Here is a 22,540-nt window from a genome sequence, read left to right as displayed (position 1 = left end):
GCAGGATCAGGCTGATGGGAACTACTGCTCCCATCGAGCTGATCCTGCTGGCACGAGTGGACGGGGGACAGACATAGGCCGATGGGAGTAGTAGTGTCACATCGGCCTATGTCTGCCTGCACGCACAGACACCGCGCACACCCGCACAAACATCGCACACACACCCCGCACACACACCCCGCACACACACCGCGCACACCCGCACAAACATCGCACACACACCCCGCACACACACCCCGCACACACACCCCGCACACACACCGCGCACACCCGCACAAACATCGCACAGACACCCCGCACACACTCGCAGACACACGCACATACACCCGCACACACACTAATCATGACGGGTCTGAGGCTGACCTGTGCGGCCGTGGGAAAGTTCATGTGAGTTCATGCAGTCAAGCATGAACTCACATGAACCCTCTGAGGGCACCGCGGCTACTTCAAATGAACAGCTGATCGGCATCACCTGATACCTCAGCTGTTCATTTGAAATAAACGGCAGGAAAGCGCAGCACAGAACGGGAAAGCCGGCGGTGAAGTCTTTTCACTGTCGGCTTCCCCGCCCGGGTCCTTCGCTCCTTGGTGCTGCGCTCCCCGCCCGGTCCTAATTTACGATTGGGATTGGAGGTGGCGAGGGAAGCGGAGGATCGGAGTGGGAGGCTGCGGGGAAGCAGTATGGGGCTGTGTGATTGTTTAAATGCCGGCGGCTTTTTACCGCGACGGCTTTTAAACAATCAGGAGAATTCTCCCCCGCTGGGATGGCATTCTGATGACAGGCTGGATCGCGCTGCCATCCAACTTGTCATCCTTCACAGACACTGCAGAGCGCAGGCATTATGGGAACTTCCGATTCCGGTATTCGATATTGTAAAAATATCGGAATTAAGTATCAGAATTCCGATACCGCGAATATCGGCCGATACCCGATATTACAGTATCGGAATGCTCAACACTAGTCAAGAGGTTTTGTTTACGGTTGGTGACATTGCTTGGTTGTCCTCTAAGAATCTGCGGTTGAGGATTCCTTCTAAAAAATTGTGTCCCAAGTTTGTAGGGCTCTTTAAGGTGCTTCAGGTAGTTAACCAATCTGCTGTTAGGCTGGAGGTTCCTACCTCCTGGAAGATTAATCCGGTGTTTCATGTTTCTCTATTGAAAAAAGCTGATGTATCAGATAGAGACGCCACTGCCACTGTTCCTCCGGTGGTGGAGGACGGGGAATATGAAATTTCCCGCATCCTTAATTCTAGACGGTATAGAGGGAGTTTGCAGTATCTCGTCGCTTGGAAGGGTTTCGGTCCCGAGGATAACTCATGGGTGAGGGCGGATGATGTTTCTGCTTCCAGACTTGTCAGAGCATTTCACAAGAGGTTTCCTGATAAGCCTGGGCCTAGGGGATCCGGAGGATCCTCATAGAAGAGGGGGTACTGTTAGAACTCTCCTGTTAGGTTTTTTCTATTTTGCTGGTCACATGACCTTTTTGCCTAATTAATCCTGCTCCGCCCTTCTGGCCATGCTGGACTTCATTGTAATTTCTACTCTTAAGCTAGCCAGGTGCTTTGTAACCTTTCTCAGTCAGTTTAGCTAGGTCTTTTGACCTTTATGTTCTATGTTGTGTGTTTGTCTTTTTCTGCTACAATTTCTGCTAGGAGGTGTCCATCTTTCTCCCAGTCCCTAGTTTTTGTAGGGATCCCTCCCTCACATCTATAGGTCTTCGTTCAGACTAGCTGAGGACTTTAGCTTGTCTGATCGCAGGATCAGGTTCCCCGTTACATCGTAGGGATCTAGCTTAGTTCTATTGTAGGGACAGATCTCCTGTCTTTCCTTAGTGCTTGTAGCCTATCATAACAATAACCTATAACTGTATAGCAGACCCTCTCCTTTCTAATGGGAACATGTCATACTTGTTACTCTGGCCCTGCTCTATGTGTCTTTAAATTCTTAGTGGGGTTTTTCCTAAAATTGTCAGCCGTTGGACTCACTGCATACCCTATAACTGTGTAGCAGACCCTCTCCTTTCTAATAGGAACATGTCGTACCTTGTTACTGTAGCCCTGCTCCATGAGTCTTTAAATTCTTAGTGGTGTTTTTACTAAAATTGGTCAGCCGTTGGACTCACTGCACACGCTATAACTGTATAGAAAACCCTCTCCTTTCTAATGGGAACATGTCGTACTTGTTACTGTGGCCCTGCTCCATGTGTCTTTAAATTCTTAGTGGGGTTTTTGTTAAAATTGTCAGCCGTTGGACTCACTGCATACCCTATAACTGTGTAGCAGATCCTCTCCTTTCTAATAGGAACATGTCGTACCTTGTTACTGTAGCCCTGCTCCATGAGTCTTTAAATTCTTAGTGGTGTTTTTACTAAAATTGGTCTGCCGTTGGACTCACTGCATACACTATAACTGTATAGCAGACCCTCTCCTTTCTAATGGGAACATGTCGTACTTGTTACTGTGGCCCTGCTCCATGTGTCTTTAAATTCTTAGTGGGGTTTTTCCTAAAATTGTCAGCCGTTGGACTCACTGCATACCCTATAACTGTATAGCAGACTCTCTCCTTTCTAATAGGAACATGTCGTACTTGTTACTGTGGCCATGCTCTATGTGTCTTTAAATTCTTATTGGGGCTTTTCCTAAAATTGTCAGCTGTTGGACTCACAGTATACCCTATAACTGTATAGCAGACCCTCTCCTTTCTAATGGGAACATGTTGTACCTTGTTACTGTGGTCCTGCTCCATGTGTCTTTAAATTTTTAGTGGTGTTTTTACTAAAATTGTCAGCCGTTGGACTCACTGCATATCCTATAACTGTATAGCAGACCCTCTCCTTTCTAATGGGAACATGTCGTACTTGTTACTGTGGCCATGCTCCATGTGTCTTTAAATTCTTAGTGGGGTTTTTCCTAAAATAGTCAGCGGTTGGACTCACTGCATACCCTATAATTGTATAGCAGACTCTCTCCTTTCTAATGGGAACATGTCGTACTTGTTAATGTGGCCCTGCTCCATGCGTCTTTAAATTCTTAGTGGGGCTTTTCCTAAAATTGTCAGCCGTTGGACTCACAGTATACCTTATAACTGTATAGCAGACCCTCTGCTTTCTAATGGGAACATGTCGTACCTTGTTACTGTGGCCCTGCTCCATGTGTCTTTAAATTCTTAGTGGGTTTTTTCCTAAAATTGTCAGCCGTTGGACTCACTGCATAACCTATAACTGTATAGCAGAATCTCTCCTTTCTAATGGGAACATGTCGTACTTGTTACTGTGGCCCTGCTCCATGTGTCTTTAAATTCTTAGTGGGGTTTTTCCTAATATTGTCAGCCGTTGGACTCACTGCATACCCTATAACTGTATAGCAGACTCTCTCCTTTCTAATGGCAACATGTCGTACTTGTTACTGTGGCCCTGCTCTATATGTCTTTAAATTCTTAGTGGAGTTTTTCCTAAAATTGTCAGCCGTTGGACTCACTGCATACCCTATAACTGCATAGCAGACTCTCTCATTTCTATTGGGAACATGTCGTACCTTGTACTGTGGCCCTGCTCTGTGTGTCTTTAAATTGTTAGTGGGGTTTTTCCTAAAATTGTCAGCCGTTGGACTCACTGCATACCCTATAACTGTATAGCAGACCCTCTCCTTTCTAATGGGAACATGTCGTACCTTGTTACTGTGGCCCTGCTCTATGTGTCTTTAAATTCTTAGGAGGGTTTTTCCCAAATTTTGAGAGCCCTTGCAGTCACAGCATGGGCATTACCACTTATAGGAAACCCGCTCCTTTATAATGGGAACATTTTTTTTACTGAGACCCTCCTCTATGTCTCTTCAAAGGGGTATTGGGTTGCGTCCAAATTTTTGGCAGACCTTGCAGTCACTGGATATGCAATAACAGTATAGGAGACCCACTTGTTATTAATGGGAACAACAAAGTATAGCCGGCTTATGGCTCTCTAACAATAGCTAGGGCCAACTGCTGGCCTTTTAAGAATAGTAAGGGCCGTCTGATGTCCCTATAAAAATAGGCTTTATGACTTTCAGAGTCCCTCCATCATAAATAAAACAGGAAGTGTCTGATGATGTGTCACACACCACATTGCCAGATAAAGTTGTAAAATGTTAAAATGACATTTCCCGGTGAATGCATTTGTCTTAAAAAAAAAACTTAAAAAAAGCCAAAACAATAGGATCTTTCTTTATTATAAAAAACAGTGTCACCAATTTAACAACAATGTAATCACATTGTTCAGCTCAAGCACCTCCTTCTCCATCTCCGAAATGACCACATCAGTCACAAGGTGACAGCACTGCCTTGGCCAAGCGGCAACTGGCTGTGCTGAAGATAACATGCTTAGTGCTTAATTGACAAACCGTCCAGCGCTCCAGAGTTGTTGAAAGCTGTAACACAGCAGCCTGATCTGTGGCTCTCACCGCTGAACATACAGCCAGGCATGGTCGTGTGTGACAATGGGCGGAACCTGGTGACGGAGAAATTACAGCCGGGGTAGATACGGTTTCCCTCTATGCCAGTCCTTTCACCGAGCTAAAGAATATGGCTGTGGTGAAATACAACTCCCACTGAGAAGCTGTTTCAGATTGAAAAACATTGTGCCCACCAGAAGATTTGATTCTGAGGGCAAACCCTTCTCCCCTGCTCAAGAGCCCCATAGCAGCTGCAAAGTTAGCTCTATCATGAACTTTCCTGAGGCAGAAGCCAAGGCTCACCAGAGGATTCTCTGGTGGGACCGTCCAACCATGCCGAGAAGCAGTCCTGGCTAAGAAAAGTGTGTGGAAAGGTTCCTAGACACTCTATGGCTGCTTTTTTACAGAGGTGGAAACACATGCAAACACAGGGAGAACAAACAAAGTCCCTGCAGATGTTGTCCTTTCTGGGATTTGAACCCAGGCTCCCAGCACTGCAAGTCTTCAGTGCTAACCACTGATCCAATGTGCTGCCATTCACCCTCTAATATTTAACAGGCAGGAGAAACTTGCACCTGCTGCCACTCTATCTTCAGCTCCTTTATGAGAAAATGTATTTGGGCAGCCACTCAGTCTACCAAATAAAATTCCTGAGAAGGAAATTGGGCATGGCTTCGCTACTGGTTCTGGGGGCAGTGCTAATACCATGGCGTCGTACCATAGTTTGCTGGAAATATTCCAGGCTGGTAGGAGGCAAGCAAATTCCCCCAGAAAAGTACCAGCAGTAATGTTCAGGGACCCGTGCATGTAGAAGACGGAGACAACACCGGGAGAAATAGTGACGGCTGGGGACCGAGTATGGACACGAGGCATAAGGTTGTGAAAAGCTTCCACCTCCACGAGCTTAAAAGGCCATATTTCAAGTGCAAAAAGCTGCCCAGAAATCTGGCAGTTTAGTGTTGCGGCCTGTGGGTGGGTGGCTGGCTGCATACTTGCACTTGCATTCCAAGTAACAGAAAACTAAGCAGATGGTGGCCTCGATCATCATCATGGCCTCACCTCGGCACTATGAACTCTCCTGAAGGAGAAGCCAGGGCCCGCCGGAGGAGTCTCCGGTTCTCTGGTGGGCCCGTTTAACCCTGCCGAAAAGCAGCCCTGGCTAAGAAAAGTGTGGGGGAAGGTTCCCGGACACTCTATAGCTGCTTTTTTAATGTGGATCGGCCATGCTTATGCATGTTATTTCTCAAACCGCATTACAGATCAAGCCATTGTCCAACTCTGTATTTAAGAAAATAAATGCGCAAAGAAAGATGTGTGTGTGTGTGTGTGTCAAAGCACCACCGACAAGGGCGAATTGATGTTGGATGGGCTGCCATTGCTTCTGCAACAAGCTTCATTACAGGACTTCCTGTGAGAAATGACATGCAGGCTAGATAGGGTTTCCCTCTATGCCAGTCCTTTCACCGAGCTAAAGACAACTGTCAGCAAAAAAAAGTTGTGGACTGGCTCCGTACCGTCCCTGGCCACATTCACCTGTCCACGTGTTTGTGGTTAGGTGGTCCTTCCCAGTAAGTGCACTGAGGAGGGCACGGGTAATGTTGTGGGACCCGTGCTTGTGGAAGGCGGAGGCGATACCGGGAAAAATAGTGGCGGCTGGGGACCGAGTATGGACACCCGTCCGCCACCGGCATGAGGTTGTGAAAAGCTTCCACCTCCACGAGCTTAAAAGGCCACATTTCAAGTGCAAGCAGCTGTCAAAAATTTTGCAGCATAGTATTGCAGCCTGTGGGTCGGTGGCTGGCTGCCTGCTTACTTGTGCTTGCATTCCAAGGAATGGGGTAGGGACAACTGAACGCTGCAGTGGGACAAGGACGTGGATGGTGATTGTTGCAAGTCTGCAATGACAGGTGCATGGCGGGAGGCATCTTCGCATGCGCCAAGGATCACTTATGATAGGCACACTTTTAGGCAGTGACCTGGAAGTCAGAGATGCTTCCAGAGGTCTTCCCCATGCTGTTCCCATGTCTTTTCAGCACTGTATGCATGTGTCTGATGATGTGTCACACACCACATGGCCAGATAAGGTTGTAAAATGTTAAAATTACATTTCCTGGTGAATGCATTTGTCTTGGTTGAAAACAATGCAAAAGTGCAAAAACACATCAAAAACGCAACGTGTGAACATAGCCCAAGGTGAGGAGGAGTATTTTTGGTTTTGGTTATTTATTTTGCCTTCTATACAAGTAATTACCCTGGAAAGTATGTTCCTTAACATATTTACCAGGAAAATCCATTTTTGTTTCGTTTTTGTATGTTTTATTGTGAGTCCGTAAAAGTGGCGTAATACTCTGACAACGTTGTTAACAGCAGTGACCTGGGAGTCAGAAATGCTTCCAGGGGTCTTCCCCATGCTGTTCCCATGTCATTTGAGCACTGTTCCCATCGATTTGGGCAATTTTTAGGCCCTCTGCAGACCGCCAGGGGGAGCCGCCTGAAAAATGCTCGAGTTTCCCATAGACTGACATTCGGCTCGTTGCTCGGGTCGAGCACCCGAGTATTCCAATTTGCTCTACCCGAGCAACAAGTACCCGAGCATTTTAGTGCTCGCTCATCACTAAAAACTATACCTCTCGAAATATTCTACTTTTAGTGATCGATTTTGAGATTGCCGCCAATAGAAGACCCACAACTAATCAATAACAGGAGAGAAGCTGTACAATTTCTTGAAAAAAATATTGATGTCAGAAGTGGGAGTCGAACCCACACCTCCAGAGGAGACTGTGACGTGAATGCAGCGCCTTAGACAGCTCAGCAATCCCGATGTCCGCTGGTTTTAGTAAATTAACTCTTTCTAAGCTAAGCAGTAGAAAGATGAGCATTACTTGTGATGAAAGGAAATATATCATGATTTATTTTATTTCAATATTCATTTTTAATTCCTTAGTGACGGAGCCAATTTTGAGCTTAACGACCAAAGCCACATTTTTTAAAACTGACACGTGTCACTTTATGTGATAATAACACTGTAATGCTTAACATATCCCCGTGATTCTGAAAGTGTTTTTCCGTGACACATTGTACTTTATATTAACAGCAAATTGAGGTCAATATGTTTTTAGTTTTTCTTGTGAAAATATCTAAAGTTTGCTGAAAATTTTTAAATGTTACCAATTTTTTTACTTTGACTGCTTATATCCTAAAACCAACAAGTCAGACAACCAAACAAGTTAATAAATAACATTTCCTATTTGTCTACTTTATGTCAGCATCATTTCCCAAACCTCCTTTTATTTCGTTAGGATGTTAGAAAGATTAAAATTTAGCAGCAAGATTTAATTTTCTTTTTAAGAAAATTTAAGAAAATTTCCAAGTTCTATTTTTTACAGACCTAGTCAGTGTTGAAGTGACTTTGAGGGGCCTATATTTTGGAAAAACACCACTGGATTCACCTTAAGAACTTGTTCACACAATGCATTCCCAAACAAAAATGACACCGCAGTAAAACTGATGTGCTTTTACAATATTTTTTACGTTTACAGCAAAAAATGCATTGGAAACGCGTCATGTGAACACAGTCTTGAACTTTATTTTTATGCCATTCAAATTAGTAAAGAAATTAAAAAAATATTTTTTTCTTTGCTGCAATACATATTCCTTATAACACAAAATACTAATAAAAAAACTCCAACAAAACTAGACATCTACGTATCAGTAAAAAATTAAAATAGGCATTTTAGCCTTTCATTAGAAAGAGTCATATACATTTCTGGATTTTTTATCAGTTTAGTTTTGATTTGGAAATAACAATTAGTAATGAAATGTTGCAGTTGTCATATTGTCCACTTTGTAAACCATGATTGCCATTTTTAAAATTATGATATTAAGTGTCTTTATGATCTGTGGATTGTGGAGTCCTGGAAAAAATAAACGCAGAGGAAAATGTAAAATTATTCTTTAAAAAAATACCTCTCCATATGCCGAAACCCAGGATCAAACCAGGGACCTTTAGATCTTCAGTCTAACGCTCTCCCAACTGAGCTATTTCTGCTGGTGATGAGCTGTAAACTTCAACAGTGTAAACTGAGGTCTAAAAAAGTTTCAATAAAAGAAAATTATATTTTCATATCATCGGCAGTTCTAAAAATTTATTTTCCTAGTGGAAAAATAGAAAAGTTCTAGCAGCATATTGACAATAATACAAGCGTGGAGAAGTCAGCAGATAAATACCCACAATTTGTTATAAGACCTTTTTATTGTATTTAGAACAGACCAAATACCGCGCTTTACTGTACAGAGAAACACCTTCACGAGGACTCGTCCCAAGGTCAGAACTGAGCAGTTTTTGCCCCTATTTTATTCCCATTGTTCCCCTGAGTTTACCACTTTTTGCTCTTTGAAATTCCCCATCCTGTTCCTGAGATATGGGCATTTTTATTTAGCGATAATTTTTTTATGTCTTTTACCAAGGGGGCGTTGCTCGCAGGGTAATAATGCATAGCAGCCTAAAGACGTGCCCACAGAGAATCCTGTGAGCCACACCCCTTTGCCAAAGAACAGAAAAATTTTCACTAACATAAAGATCCCAGATCTCTGGAATTGTATGACAGGTTCAAAAAAAAGGAATAATGAGGGGAGCAGCGGGAATAAAACAAGGGGCGAAAACTTGAAACGTTTGACCCGGTGATAGGTCATCTTTAATGGTTTTAAAAACAGCCATAAATCACAACTGCTAAATGATACACTGCACATGTACATGCTTTCTGGAAACAGGATGATCATCTAAGCTGGCACACATGATTTTTACATCATTTAGACGCCAATGTCCTCCCTCCCACTGAAGAAACCATTAGGGCTCAATTCAGGATGGGGCTGGAACTTGGCCTGCTGCTAATTTTAAAGTGAATCTGTCACCAGGTATTTTCTGTTATCTGAAAGCAGCATAATGTAGGGACAGAGATCATGATTCTGCAACGTTTCACTTGCTGGGCTGCTTGCTGTAGTTTTGATAAAATCCCTGTTTTATCTACTGCAGATCTAGCAGTTCTCTAATGCAGAGCTCTGTATAACCCCACCCACACCACTGATTGGCTGCTTTCTGTGTAAATTGCATAGGCAGAAAGCTGCCAGTCAGTGGTTTGGGTCTGGGTATGCATAGCAGGAGAACTACATGTCATATAGTGATAATCTCCTGCTGATAAAACACTGATGTTATTGAAATTGCAACAATCTGCACAGTAAGTGATACATTACTGGAATCAGGGGCTCTTACACTACATCATTGTAGATTGTAAGCTCTTACGAGCAGGGTCATCATTATTGTTGCTTTAACTGCTTCCCGACCGCCCACTGTATATAAACGTTGACGCTGCCTGGGCTCTGTGCAGCACCGACGTTTAAAAATGGTGGGTGGTCCCGCAGCGCTCAGGACCCCCTAGGTCCTGAAAACACTGCGGGTGCAGTGCAGAGCGATAGCTCTGACAGGGAACATCATCAGGACCTGATTGGATCAGGTCCCAATGATGTTAACCCTTTGCTATCTTCTATATGCCGCGATCTATAGTGATCGCGGCATATAGAAGATAGTGAGAGGAGAGGGGATCGTCTACTCACCTCTCTGACGACCCCTGATACCTTCCAGGACCTGCCGTTGTTATGGCAGCTGGAAGTCACATGACCACCTCCAGATCTGCCATATATGGTGTCCTGCTAGGCTCAGCCTGCAAGCTGAGTCCAGCAGGAGACACAGTGTGAAACTGTCAGCAGTGGTCTCATACAATGTAATATATGTCTATTACATTACATGAGATCAGTGATCAGAAAAATAAAAATTAATGTCCCATAGAGGGACTAAGTAAAAATGTAACAAAAAGGTCAAAAAATGTTTTCAAACTGTTAAAAAAAAATCACAAAATAAATAAAAATAAATAAATAAAATATTAAACCGATAAATCCGTATATTTATGCAAAAACAAAAAAAAGTACACATATTTGGTATCGCCGCGTCCGAAACAACCTGATCTATAAAACTGTCACATTAATTAACTCCTTCTGTGCACACCGTAATAAAAATAAAAAAAAACGGAGCAAAAAACTATGCTTTTTCATCATATCGCCAAACAAAAAGTGGAAAAAAATGCGATCAAAAAGCAAAATGGAAATAAAAATGGCAACGCTGAAAAAAGCGTTGTCCCACAAAAAAAGCCACCATACAGCTCCATCAGCCGAAAAATAAAAAAGTTATAGCTCAGAATAAAGCGATGCAAAAAAAATATTTTTTCGATAAAATTGTTTTATTGTGTAAAAGCGCCAAAACATTAAAAAATATACAGTAAGTGTAGTATCGGTGTAAACGTACTGACCCGAAGAATAATGCTGCCTTATCACTTTTACCACACGCAGAACGGCATAAAAAAACCCCCAAAAAACAATTCCTGAATTGTCTTTGGTTTTTGTTAAGTTTACCTCCCAAAAAACGGAATAGAAAGCGATCAAAAAATGTCACGTACCCAAAAATGGTACCAATAAAAATGTCAACTCGTCCCGCAAAAAACAAACTGTCACATGACTCTGTTGGCCGAAATATGGAAAAATTATAGCTCTCAAAATATGGCGATGCAAAAACTAGATTTTGCAAAATATAGCGTCTTTTAGTGTGTGACAGCTGTCAGTCATAAAAACCCGATATAAATCTGGTATCGCTGTAATCACACCGACCCGAAGAATAAAGTAATCTCATCACTTATACCGCACAAGGAACGACGTAAAAAATAAATAAAACCAATTCTTCACCTGCTACTGATTTGTTTATTATATTTCCCAATGTGCTCACCACACATCTAGATAAGTTCCCCAAGGGGTCTAGTTTCCAAAATGGTGTCACTTGTGGGGGGTTTCCACTGTTTAGGCACATCAGGGGCTCCCCAAATGCAGCATGGCGTCCGCTAATTATTCAAGCAAATTTTACATTCAAGAAGTCAAATGGCGCTCCTTCCCTTCCAAACCTGCTGTGCGCCCAAACAGTGGTTTGCCTCTACATATGGGGTATCGGCGTGTTCAGGAGAAATTGCACAACAAACTTCATGGTGCAATTTATCCTATTACCCTTATGATAATGCAAAATTAGGGGATGAAAAACATTTTTGTGGTAAAAATGTGAAAATTTTATTTTTACAGCTCAATATTATAAACTTCTGTGAAGCACCTTGAGGTTCAAGGTGCTCACCACACATCTAGATAAGTTCCCTAAGGCTGTGTGCCCACGTAGCGTTTTACAAGCGTTTATGCTGCGGAATTTCCGCAGCATAAACGCTCCAAAAACGCTTGGTAATCCGCCCCCCATGGTCCTCAATGAGAAGCCGCACTGTCAATGCCCACGCTGCGTTTTTTTCCGCTGCGTTTATGGTCCGCGGAAAAATCCGCAGCAAGTCATTTAATTTTGCGGAAGCGCGGCGTAATCGCCGCCATTGACTTGCATTGGGCCGCTTCAAATCCGCAAATATGTAAAAATAATTGCGGAAGTGAAGCGCATTTGCTGCGGTCTTGTACCTCAAAACCGCAGCAAATAGGAAGTGAAGTCACAATTGGGCGTTCCATCCATCCATCCCATGAGCATCCCATAATCCAGGAAGACGAGAATCCCATAATATTCCCGTCTCTCAGGATCATGGCTGCTAAAGTGGGATGGTACAAGCGGATGAATGTCAACGTGGGATTCATGATTAGTGTGGTAAGTGTCTGTATGTGTCTGTGTGGTGTGTATGTGGTCTGTATGTGTCTGTGTGGTGTGTATGTGGGGTCTGTGTGGGGTCTGTGTGGGGTCTGTGTCAGCAGGCAGACATAGGCCGATGTGACACTACTACTCCCATCGGCCTATGTCTGTCCCCCGTCCACTCATGCCAGCAGGATCAGCTCGATGGGAGCAGTAGTTCCCATCAGACTGATCCTGCTGTAAAATGTGCCCCAAAATTAAATTTAATAGCCCCCATATGTGCCTCCATATATTATTGACCCTACCCCCCCCCTATTTTTTTTTTTTTTTTGGGGGGGTGCTATCATTATTAAAGTTTTTTGTTTATTGGCCCCAATAATATGTAATCTACTGCCCCCTTTTTTTTCATTGGTGGCCAGTGGTTACCTAAAAAAAAGTTCATACATTACCTGTCCCCGCCGATCGCCACCTAAAATAAAGTAAAAAATAAAAAACTACACCTATACTCACCTAGACACCTAATTCCCCGAAGCCATCGATCTCCTGTAATAAAATATAAAATAATAAACCACAACCTTATCCTTACCCCTCCGTAGTAGTCCACGAGTGTCCCACGATGATCTCCAGTTCAGAGCAGCCACACAGAATGTGACCGCTCTGAACCGCTGCCGCCGCTAGAATGAACGGGTTCGCCGGAGTTCAGGCAGCGCTGCTCCGGTTAGCTGCTTTACAGCCCCGCTGTATCGTGAGAAATTCCCACGGTACAGCAGTGCTGTAAAGGAGGTCACCGGAGCAGCGCTGACTGAATGCACTCCGGTGACCTCAGTCAGTGGCTCATGCTGCTGGGAGCGGACGTGTTCCCGGCAGTGTGAGAATACAGCAGCCATGCACAGCTGTCACCATCTCCAGATGTGACAGCTGTGCATGGCAGATCAGCGCAGGAACGTGGACAGGTAACTATTTTTTTTTTTTAGTAAAATTAGAATTAAATAAAATTGTGTTTTATTTCAAATAAATTATTTTTTTCTGGGTGTTTGTCTTTTTTATTTTTAACACTTTGTCGGTTAGTAATGGGGGTGTCTTATAGACGCCCATCGTTACTAACCTGGGCTTCATGTCAGCTGGCGCTGACATGAACCCCACCACTATTACCCCCTGCCACCGCACCAGGGCAGCGTGGAAGAGCGAGGCTAAGTGCCAGATTTGGCGCACAAATATGATGCGCCAAATCTGGGGCAGTTGAGGGCTGATATTATAGCCTGGGAGGGGGCCTATAACCATGGCCCCTTTCTAGGCTATTAATATCAGGTCGCAGCTGTCCGCCTAGCCTTTGCTGGCTACAATTTATAGGGGGACCCCATGTCATTTTTTTGGGGGGGGTCTTCTTATATAGTAGCCAGAAAAGGCAAAGCGGCTAGCCTTTGCTGGCTACAATTTATAGGGGGACCCCATGTCACTTTTTTTGGGGGGGGTCTTCCTATATAGTAGCCAGAAAAGGCAAAGCGGCTAGCCTTTGCTGGCTACAATTTATAGAGGGACCCCATGTCACTTTTTTTGGGGGGGGTCTTCCTATATAGTAGCCAGAAAAGGCAAAGCGGCTAGCCTTTGCTGGCTACAATTTATAGAGGGACCCCATGTCACTTTTTTTTGGGGGGGGGGCTTCCTATTTAGTAGCCAGTAAAGGCAAAGCGGCTAGCCTTTGCTGGCTACAATTTATAGGGGGACCCCATGTCACTTTTTTTGGGGGGGTCTTCATATATAGTAGCCAGAAAAGGCAAAGTGGCTAGCCTTTGCTGGCTACAATTTATAGGGGGACCCCATGTCACTTTTTTTGGGGGGGGGTCTTCATATATAGTAGCCAGAAAAGGCAAAGTGGCTAGCCTTTGCTGGCTACAATTTATAGGGGGGCCCCATGTCACTTTTTTTGGGGGGGGGGTCTTCATATATAGTAGCCAGAAAAGGCAAAGTGGCTAGCCTTTGCTGGCTACAATTTATAGAGGGACCCCATGTCACTTTTTTTTGGGGGGGGCTTCCTATATAGTAGCCAGAAAAGGCAAAGCGGCTAGCCTTTGCTGGCTACAATTTATAGGGGGACCCCATGTCACTTTTTTTGGGGGGGTCTTCACATATAGTAGCCAGAAAAGGCAAAGTGGCTAGCCTTTGCTGGCTACAATTTATAGGGGGACCCCATGTCACTTTTTTGGGGGGGGGTCTTCATATATAGTAGCCAGAAAAGGCAAAGTGGCTAGCCTTTGCTGGCTACAATTTATAGGGGGACCCCATGTCACTTTTTTTTGGGGGGGGTCTTCATATATAGTAGCCAGAAAAGGCAAAGTGGCTAGCCTTTGCTGGCTACAATTTATAGGGGGACCCCATGTCACTTTTTTGGGGGGGGCTTCCTATATAGTAGCCAGTAAAGGCTAAGCTAACTGCTGCGGCCTGGTATTAATAGCAAAGGAAGGGTCCATGGTTATTGGCTACTTCACAGACTATAACATCAGCCAACAACCGTCTGCTTTCCCTTTGCTAGTTATTAAAACTATGCGTGAGCCCACTTATTTTTTTTGGTTAAAAGATTTTATTAAAGTGAAAGATTATTGTACAGTGTATGTAGGTTCATTCACTGAAAGCTCCTGCATACGCTGTAAGGTTGATTTCTCACGTCCACATATCCACGTTAGTACAGATAAGTGTGACCGAGCATGCTTTGCAATGGGTCTGTGTGTGGGTCTCCGCTGTGTGTGGAAAATGGCATCAACACTCGTCCCGGAGATTGACGTGTGAAAGAACCGTACAATATAGGTGAGGGGTTAGTGTTGGTGTGTGTGCGTACATATCTCCATATGTTTATTTAATTATTTTTTTGGGGTTAATCTTTTATTCCTCCATTTTGTTTTTAAAATAATATTCACACACGTTATTATTCACTGTAGATTGAAAAATATCCCGAAATATGGGACCGAGCTAGTCCTGATTACAAAGACAAGCAGAAGAAAAAAGACGCCTGGGCCTCTGTGTTGAGCCAAATGTATCCCCAGTGGGTGAATGTGGAACGTGATGCCCAAGAGGAAATTAGTAAGTTTTGATTTTTACATTTATTTTTATATCTATTTATAATTGCACTTTTTGGTGTTAAAGCAGTTCATAAATTGTTTTGGTTTTGTCATTGCAGTGTATGATATTAAAAATCGGTGGAGATCGGTCACCAACCGGCTGGTGAAGTATCACCAGTCGGTGTAAAGTGGCTCATCACCAAAAAAAAGAAAATTTCCTTTTGCGGACGAGCTGGCCTTCATACTAACCAGTAGGAGTTTGCGGAGGTAAATTCCCAAAACATATTAATTGAAATGTTTCCAAAAATGTTGTATTTACATTGGGATTTACCTTTTATTATATACAGAACTGAAGGAAACATCATGGCCCCAACAGCAGAAGAGGACACAAACACAGAGCAAGCAGAGGAGGAATCCGAGGACTTTTTCCAGCTTTCCTCACCGGATCCATCTGCTTCGGCATCTTCAGCATCTGGTTGTCCCTCACATTCTTTGTCCAATCCAGCGGACATCGGGACGGGTTTGGTGACTGATTCTCCTGCTCCTGCTCCAAGTGACGCTGGAAGCTCTGCTGGTGATGTGTTGAGGCCCACTGGGAGGGGGTCTGGTTCTGCTCATCTTGTGGCATCGAGAAGGGCGGGCAAAAAAAAGGCCAAAAGCCACGGGGGTGGGACTATTGTGCTTGAAGCACTCACAAATCGAACCCTCAGCCTTGTGGAAAGGGCATCCCAGGAAGATGCCATCGATAAATATTGCTCAGCCCAAGCTGCCCGCATCAGATCTCTGCCACGAGATAGGCAGAACATGTACATGACTGCAGCAGGCGCTATGGTCATGGCAATTGAAGAGGCAGCAGTTATGCCCTCGCCCCCAGCCGTAGTATGCGGAATATTTAATTGTTTCAAACCCAGTGTGCCTCCACCACGACCAGCAGCTGCAACCCAGCGTTTTGGGCAGGTTGCTGCAGCATACCGTCCAGAAGATATGCAACCAAGTTATGGTCGCCAAATGGCTCATGGTGCATCATCATTTGTCAGAGGACCATCCCCCAACTCTACTTTTTCTCAAGAAATGTTTCCTGGGTACAGCTTTGAAGAAGACCTTCAAAACATGTAGCTAAATAATTTTACCTCTCCCTGTCAGCATTTTTGGACCCTAGCAAATACAGACAGCACCTGTAGGTCGATAGATACACAATGTTTTAGAGAATCAGACAATTAACAAAGACCTTTTCTTATGGTCACCTATACCAGGCTTCAGGCGTAGGGGACTGTAAGAAAAGGTGTTTCTTTTTATATAATTAAACAACCTACAGGTGCTGCCCGTATTTTAGGGCCCAAAACTGATTACAGGACAGGTGTGCTGTACACAGTGTGTAATTTCTTCCCAAGTTATGGGCAATGTTTGTCCGATTAAATTTTATAGAAGTTTGTTGTTTTTTGTTTTTACAAAGTTTTTTACAGTTATTCTATATTACGTATTAAAAAAATTATTTAAACTATCTGTTAATTTTTCTTTTCAAGTGTATATGTGGTTGGATTGGGTTGTAATGAAAAAGTGTTCCCCTGATCTGCGCTCACCATAGCGCAGGTCAGAGGAACTCTACATTTTTGAAATTTTTTCAAACTAATCTACGTATGTGGTCGGCTGTATACAGTCGTTTTTAAATTAGAAATATACTTTGATATTTTGGACCACAACTATTTTTTGGATGAATACTACTCTCAACACTGTTATTTGCGTAGTTCTGTTCTTAGCGCAAGCAAATAACAATGGTGAGGATTGACTTTAGCAGACAGTACTTGTGAAGAGCGCTCTAGGTAGTAATGCCAATTTACAGGCTCTGGTCTTTGTGGGTTGTTCACTTTTGCGTTGACGTATTGTCGGAAAACAAAATGTAGAAGGTTGCAATTCAAGAAATATTTTAGACAAATTTAAGTTTAACCAAAATTTATTTTTTTTAGAAACATTTTTTTTACATTTTTATTTAAAAAAAGAAGGAAGTTCTTCTTTTATTGTTCATCAGATCTTCTCTGCTGGTCAGGCTGCTCAACACCAGCACAGGAGTATTGCCAGTGCACGGCACCTTCAGGACTCATGAAGTAGTCAGCGAAGGTTTCTCGCACCCTGGCACCAGAGTTGGATGGCCTTCCCTGACCGGAGTTGACAACTGGAATTAATTCAGATAGCTGTGACTCCTCATCTTGCTCGGTGCTGTACTCACAAGCATAGTTGTGGAGTACACAGCATGCCTTAATTACAGTGTCAACGGTCTCCGTATCCAACTGGATGGCAGTGTGAAAGATCCTCCACTGACTACACATGATTCCGAAGGTGCATTCCACATATCTGCGTGCACGACTCAGCTGATAATTGAAAATCCTCCGCCGGGCATTCAGTGCCCTTTGTGGGTATGGGCGCAGCAGGTTGGTCTGTAAGGGAAATGCCTCATCCGATACCATCACAAAAGGAACTGGATGTGTGGAACCCGGCAAAGGTCTTGGGGCTGGGAGCGTTACGCCATCTTGAAGAATTTGCAGCCCAATCTGTGATGATCTAAACACCCGAGAGTCCCCAGTACTGCCATAAGCACCAACGTCAATGGCAACAAATTTGAAATGTGCATCAGCCACCGCCATCAGGACCACAGAAAAATATTTCTTATAATTAAAGAAGCGTGATCCTGATCGTGGTGGCTGCTGAACTCTCACATGTTTGCCATCGACAGCACCAATGCAGTTTGGGAAATTGGCCACAGTTTGAAAGCCTGCTGCGACCTGCAGCCAAGTCTCCTCGGTTGGAGAAGGCATCACGATGGGCTGCAACTTCTGCCAGATGACGGTACATGTGCACCTCACAATTCTGGAAATGGTGGATTTACCAACCCTAAATTGGAGGTGCAGTGATGTATAGCTCTCTCCTGTGGCCAAAAACCTGAAAAGGAAAAATAGATAATTAGAAAAGCCATAAAAAGAAATACAAGCCAACAGTAATTATCCATTATTGATTCATCTTTTAAAAAATTAAGGTCTTTATTACAAAAAACTATTCCAACAATGGGCGCGTTTTTTTTTTTTGGGGGGGGGGGCTCCACATTTTCAATCTTTTTTGGTCATCTTTTGTTTTCTCTTGAGTTCACACATATCAATTTATAATGTGTTTTGACTTTGTGTCTGTGTTTGCCTACGATGTTTGCTCTAGAGTTTACACATCAGTGACCTTTTCAATCTGATCTCTGTGCATGGTGATTTCATGGTCAAGCCAAAAATATGTACACAACGACAGACACAGTGGAGCCATCACCGCAGGGTGGCGAACAAAACCAGGTACATATAAATCAACATTCAACTTACTGCAAGGTGATGAGCAGCCTTTCCTCAGCAGAGATGGCCCTTCGCATTACAGTGTCTTGGAAGTCCAGGTCAGGAGACATAAGGCTCAGCAGCCGATCAAATGCAATAATGTTCAGACGGCAGAACTGTTTAAATTTATCAGAAAACTATAGTAAACAGAGAAAAAAAAAATATTAAAACATAATTTTGTAACATAGTATACAAACAAAACCTTAAAAAAACAGCATAGACGGGTGACATTATACTTTCTTCACATATATCTTACCTCCTTAAATCCTGGTAGAGAACATTAAAGTGGCCCTTATCCGTCCGCTCCTGCAAGATAGGGTGCACCCAATTTTTTTTTGGTCATCTTCTCCTCCTTAAACGCTCCTATAGAACAATAATAGGTTAGTACACACACTACATAAAAATAATGTACCCCAAAAAAACTTAGTTTATATTACCTGCTCAACGTTGTAGTGCAGGAGATTTAAGCAAGTCATTAGCAGAAGGTTTAGGCATGGTCTGCTGACCCGCAGGGGCTGCAATTCCTGTGGCATACTGTCTTTTGCAAAAAACAAAATGGTGACGAGGGGTTGAACTAGGAAATGACATCAGGATTTCCCTCTTTTTTTTTTTTTTTTTCAATAACTTTATTTGTGCTCAAAAACGCATGAAATAAGCTTACAAAAACGCATGTAAAAACCGCATACAAAAACGCATCAAAAACGCGTAAAAAACGCACGCGATTTTCTGGCAAGGGACATGCAGAAATGTTGCAGAAATTTTCTGCTTCATTTCTGCATCGTGGGCACATAGCCTAAGGGGTCTAGTTTCCAAAATAGTCTCACTTGTGGGGGGTTTCCACTGTTTAGGCACATCAGGAGCTCTCCAAACGCAACATGGCGTCTGCTAATTATTCAAACAAATTTTACATTCAAAAAGTCTAATGGCGTTCCTTCCCTTCCGAACCCTGCCGTGCGCCCAAACAGTGGTTTTCCCTCACATATGGGGTATCAACGCGCTCATAAGAAATTGCAAAAAAAAATTTGGGGTCCATTTTTTCCTGTTACCCCTGCAAAAATAAAAAAAATTGGGTCTAAAGTAACATTTTTGTGAAAAAACTTAAATGTTAATTTTTTTCTTCCACATTCCAAAAATTCCTGTGAAGCACCTGAAGGGTTAATAAAGTTCTTGAATGTGGTTTTGAGCACCTTGAGTGGTGCAGTTTTTATAATGGTTCACTTTTGGGTATTTTCTGTCATAAAGAGCCCTCAAAGTGACTTCAAATATGATGTGGTCCCTAAAAAAATGTTTTTGTAAATTTTGTTGGAAAAATGAGAAATTACTGGTCAACTTTTAACCCTTATAGCTTCCTAACAAAAAAACTTTTGGTTCCAAAATTGTGCTGCTGTAAAGTAGACATGTGGGAAATGTTATTTATTAACTATTTTGTGTGACATATCTCTCTGATTTAAGGGCATGAAAATTCAAAGTTTGAAACTTGCAAAATTTTCAAAATTTTTGCCAAATTTCTGATTTTTTCACAAATAAACGCAAGTGATATCAAAGAAATTTTACCACTATCATGAAGTACAATATGTCACGAAAAAACATTCTCAGAATCAGGGGAATCCGTTGAAGCGTTCCAGAGTAATTACCTCATAAAGTGACAGTGGTCAGAATTGAAAAAATTGGCCCGGTCACGAAGGCAAAAACAGGCTCTGGTGCGAAGTGGTTAATTATTGTATTATCTTTAACTGTTGCTTATAACTGTTGTATATGAACCTCTGAATTGTAAAGTGCTCTGGAATATGTTGGCGTTATATAAAGAAAGAATATTATTATTACATCATGTTACTCTCAGATAAAAAAAAAACTGCTGACTGATTCACTTTAAATTCTATAAAACCAACAAACAAGCAGCAGCCAGCTATGATACAGAATTCGCTGATGTCTTCATCCCTCAACAGATTTTTTTACAGTTTTGAAATCTGACACTCTGCCCAATCCCAGTATACCACTAGCAACCATTTCAGTGCGCCAAAAGCCAGCGATGGACAATACCTAATTGACCTATTACAGTATGTACAGGTGCTTCTCACAAAATTAGAATATCATCAAAAAGTTAATTTATTTCAGTTCTTTAATACAAAAAGTGAAACTCGTATATTATATAGAGTCATTGCAAACAGAGTGATCTATTTCAAGTGTTTATTTCTGTTAATGTTGATGGTTATGGCTTACAGCCAATGAAAACACAAAAGTCATTATCTCAGCAAATTAGAATAATTAACAAATAATACCAGCAAAGGCTTCCTAGGTGTTTAAAAAAGTCCCTTAGTCTATTTCAGTAGGCTCCACAATCATGGGGAAGATTGCTGACTTGACAGATGTCCAGAAGGCAGTCATTGACACACCCCACAAGGAGGGTAAGCCGCAAAAGGTCATTGCTAAAGAAGCTGGCTGTTCACAGAGGGCTGTATTCAAGCATATTAATGGAAAGTTGAGTGTAAGGAAAAAGTGTGGTAGAAAAAGGTGCACAAACAACCGGGATAACCGCAGCCTTGAAATGATTGTTTAGAAAAGACCATTCAAAAATTTGGGGGAGATTCACAAGGAGTGGACTGCTGCTGTAGTCATTGCTTCAAGAGCCACCACACACAGACGTATCCAGGACATGGGCTACAGGTGCCACATTCCTTATGTCAAGCCACTCATGACCAATAGACAACGATAGAAGCGTCTTACCTGGGCCAAGGAGAAAAAGACCTGGACTGTTGCTCAGTGGTCCAGCTTCACTGTCCACTGTCTCTGAAGAGAGGCAGCAGTGTAAGTGCAGGCCCCGCCCACTGCACTTGTTGCTCATTTGCATAACAATTAAACAGTACATTTCTCTAAAATGTAAACCCAGATTTTCAAAATAAAAATGTCATTAGTTTGGGGTGTAAAACCTGATGAGAGGTTCCCTTTAAAAGCAATATTCCAGATTTCAGTGTAATTATTTGGGTTTGTTTGGGATTTACAGTTTTTACTTCTTTTATTCTGTACACCGAGAGCATTCAAAAGGGATTTTCCAGTAGTGGACAAACCCTTTGAGGGTATATTCACACATTGCGTTTTTGCTGCCTTTTTATTCTGCAGCAAAACCTGATCTCTTGCCAGGAGGTTTGTTCGGGATTTTTCTTGCTTTTTTGCTTTTTTTTTGGTGCGTTTTTTAACTGTCCTTTTGTCTCTTTTATGCATGTACATAAAGTTCAGTGAAAAAAAAGTCTCATTCTGGTTTTGACACAAAAAATGCTGAAAAAACACTGAAAACCCTGACACCTGCGTTTTTGGTGCGTTTTTTCAGCATTTTTTTCATCACCCATTATTTCCAATGGGTGAAAAATTGCTGAAACACTGAAAGAAGTGACATGCTATATTTTGCAAAAAACCCAGCCAAGGCACAAAATCCTGATAAAAAAAACATGATATGAGCATGAGATTTCTGGAATCTCATAGACTTTGCTGGTACTGTAAAACGCGACTGAAAATTTGCATAAAGAAATGCATCAAAAAACGTTGAAAAAAACATGATGTGTGAACATAGCTCCAAACCGCTGGACCTTCCCGCCTTACGTTTTCTTCCAAGATATTAACTCTTTGTAGAAGAGTCGATAATACAATCAGCAATACCTGAATTTATAGTAGATAAAGGACAATCACTGGCAAAATTCAAGAAAGTTGCTCTTAGTGCAAACATTACCCTTAACATAATGGAGACAATAAAGAAATGTAGGAAGATAAAAAATGTTGGAGAAAAAGCTTATGAAGCACCCCAGATAGGACTCAAACCCACAATCCCTGGCTTAGGAGGCCAGTGCCTTATCCATTAGGCCACTGGGGCTTAGTGGGGGCTGATTGCTCACATTACCTGGACTTTTTTCACATTTCATAAATCAGTGGAAATGTTTTTTAGCTGATATTCCTTTATTCTTTTAATACCACACCAGGATTGGTTTATTTTGTTTGCAGTAA

The 22,540-nt window shown here is 42.5% G+C and overlaps 2 non-coding genes across 2 annotated transcripts; both read right to left on the bottom strand.

Annotated features, from left to right (window-relative positions):
• Positions 1 to 8,399: 8,399 nt before the first annotated feature.
• Positions 8,400 to 8,472, bottom strand: TRNAF-GAA (transfer RNA phenylalanine (anticodon GAA)). Its single transcript has one exon. It is a non-coding gene; the product is annotated as a tRNA-Phe (tRNA).
• Positions 8,473 to 22,336: 13,864 nt separating this feature from the next.
• On the bottom strand, positions 22,337 to 22,409 carry TRNAR-CCU (transfer RNA arginine (anticodon CCU)). Its single transcript has one exon. It is a non-coding gene; the product is annotated as a tRNA-Arg (tRNA).
• Between the last annotated feature and the right edge of the window lie 131 nt (positions 22,410 to 22,540).

This window comes from Phyllobates terribilis, unplaced genomic scaffold (assembly GCF_046119375.1).
Source record: "Phyllobates terribilis strain yellow unplaced genomic scaffold, ASM4611937v1 Scaffold_65__1_contigs__length_7625178, whole genome shotgun sequence".
NCBI classification, from domain to species: Eukaryota; Metazoa; Chordata; class Amphibia; order Anura; family Dendrobatidae; genus Phyllobates; species Phyllobates terribilis.
This window is presented reverse-complemented; position numbering and strand designations above follow the sequence as displayed.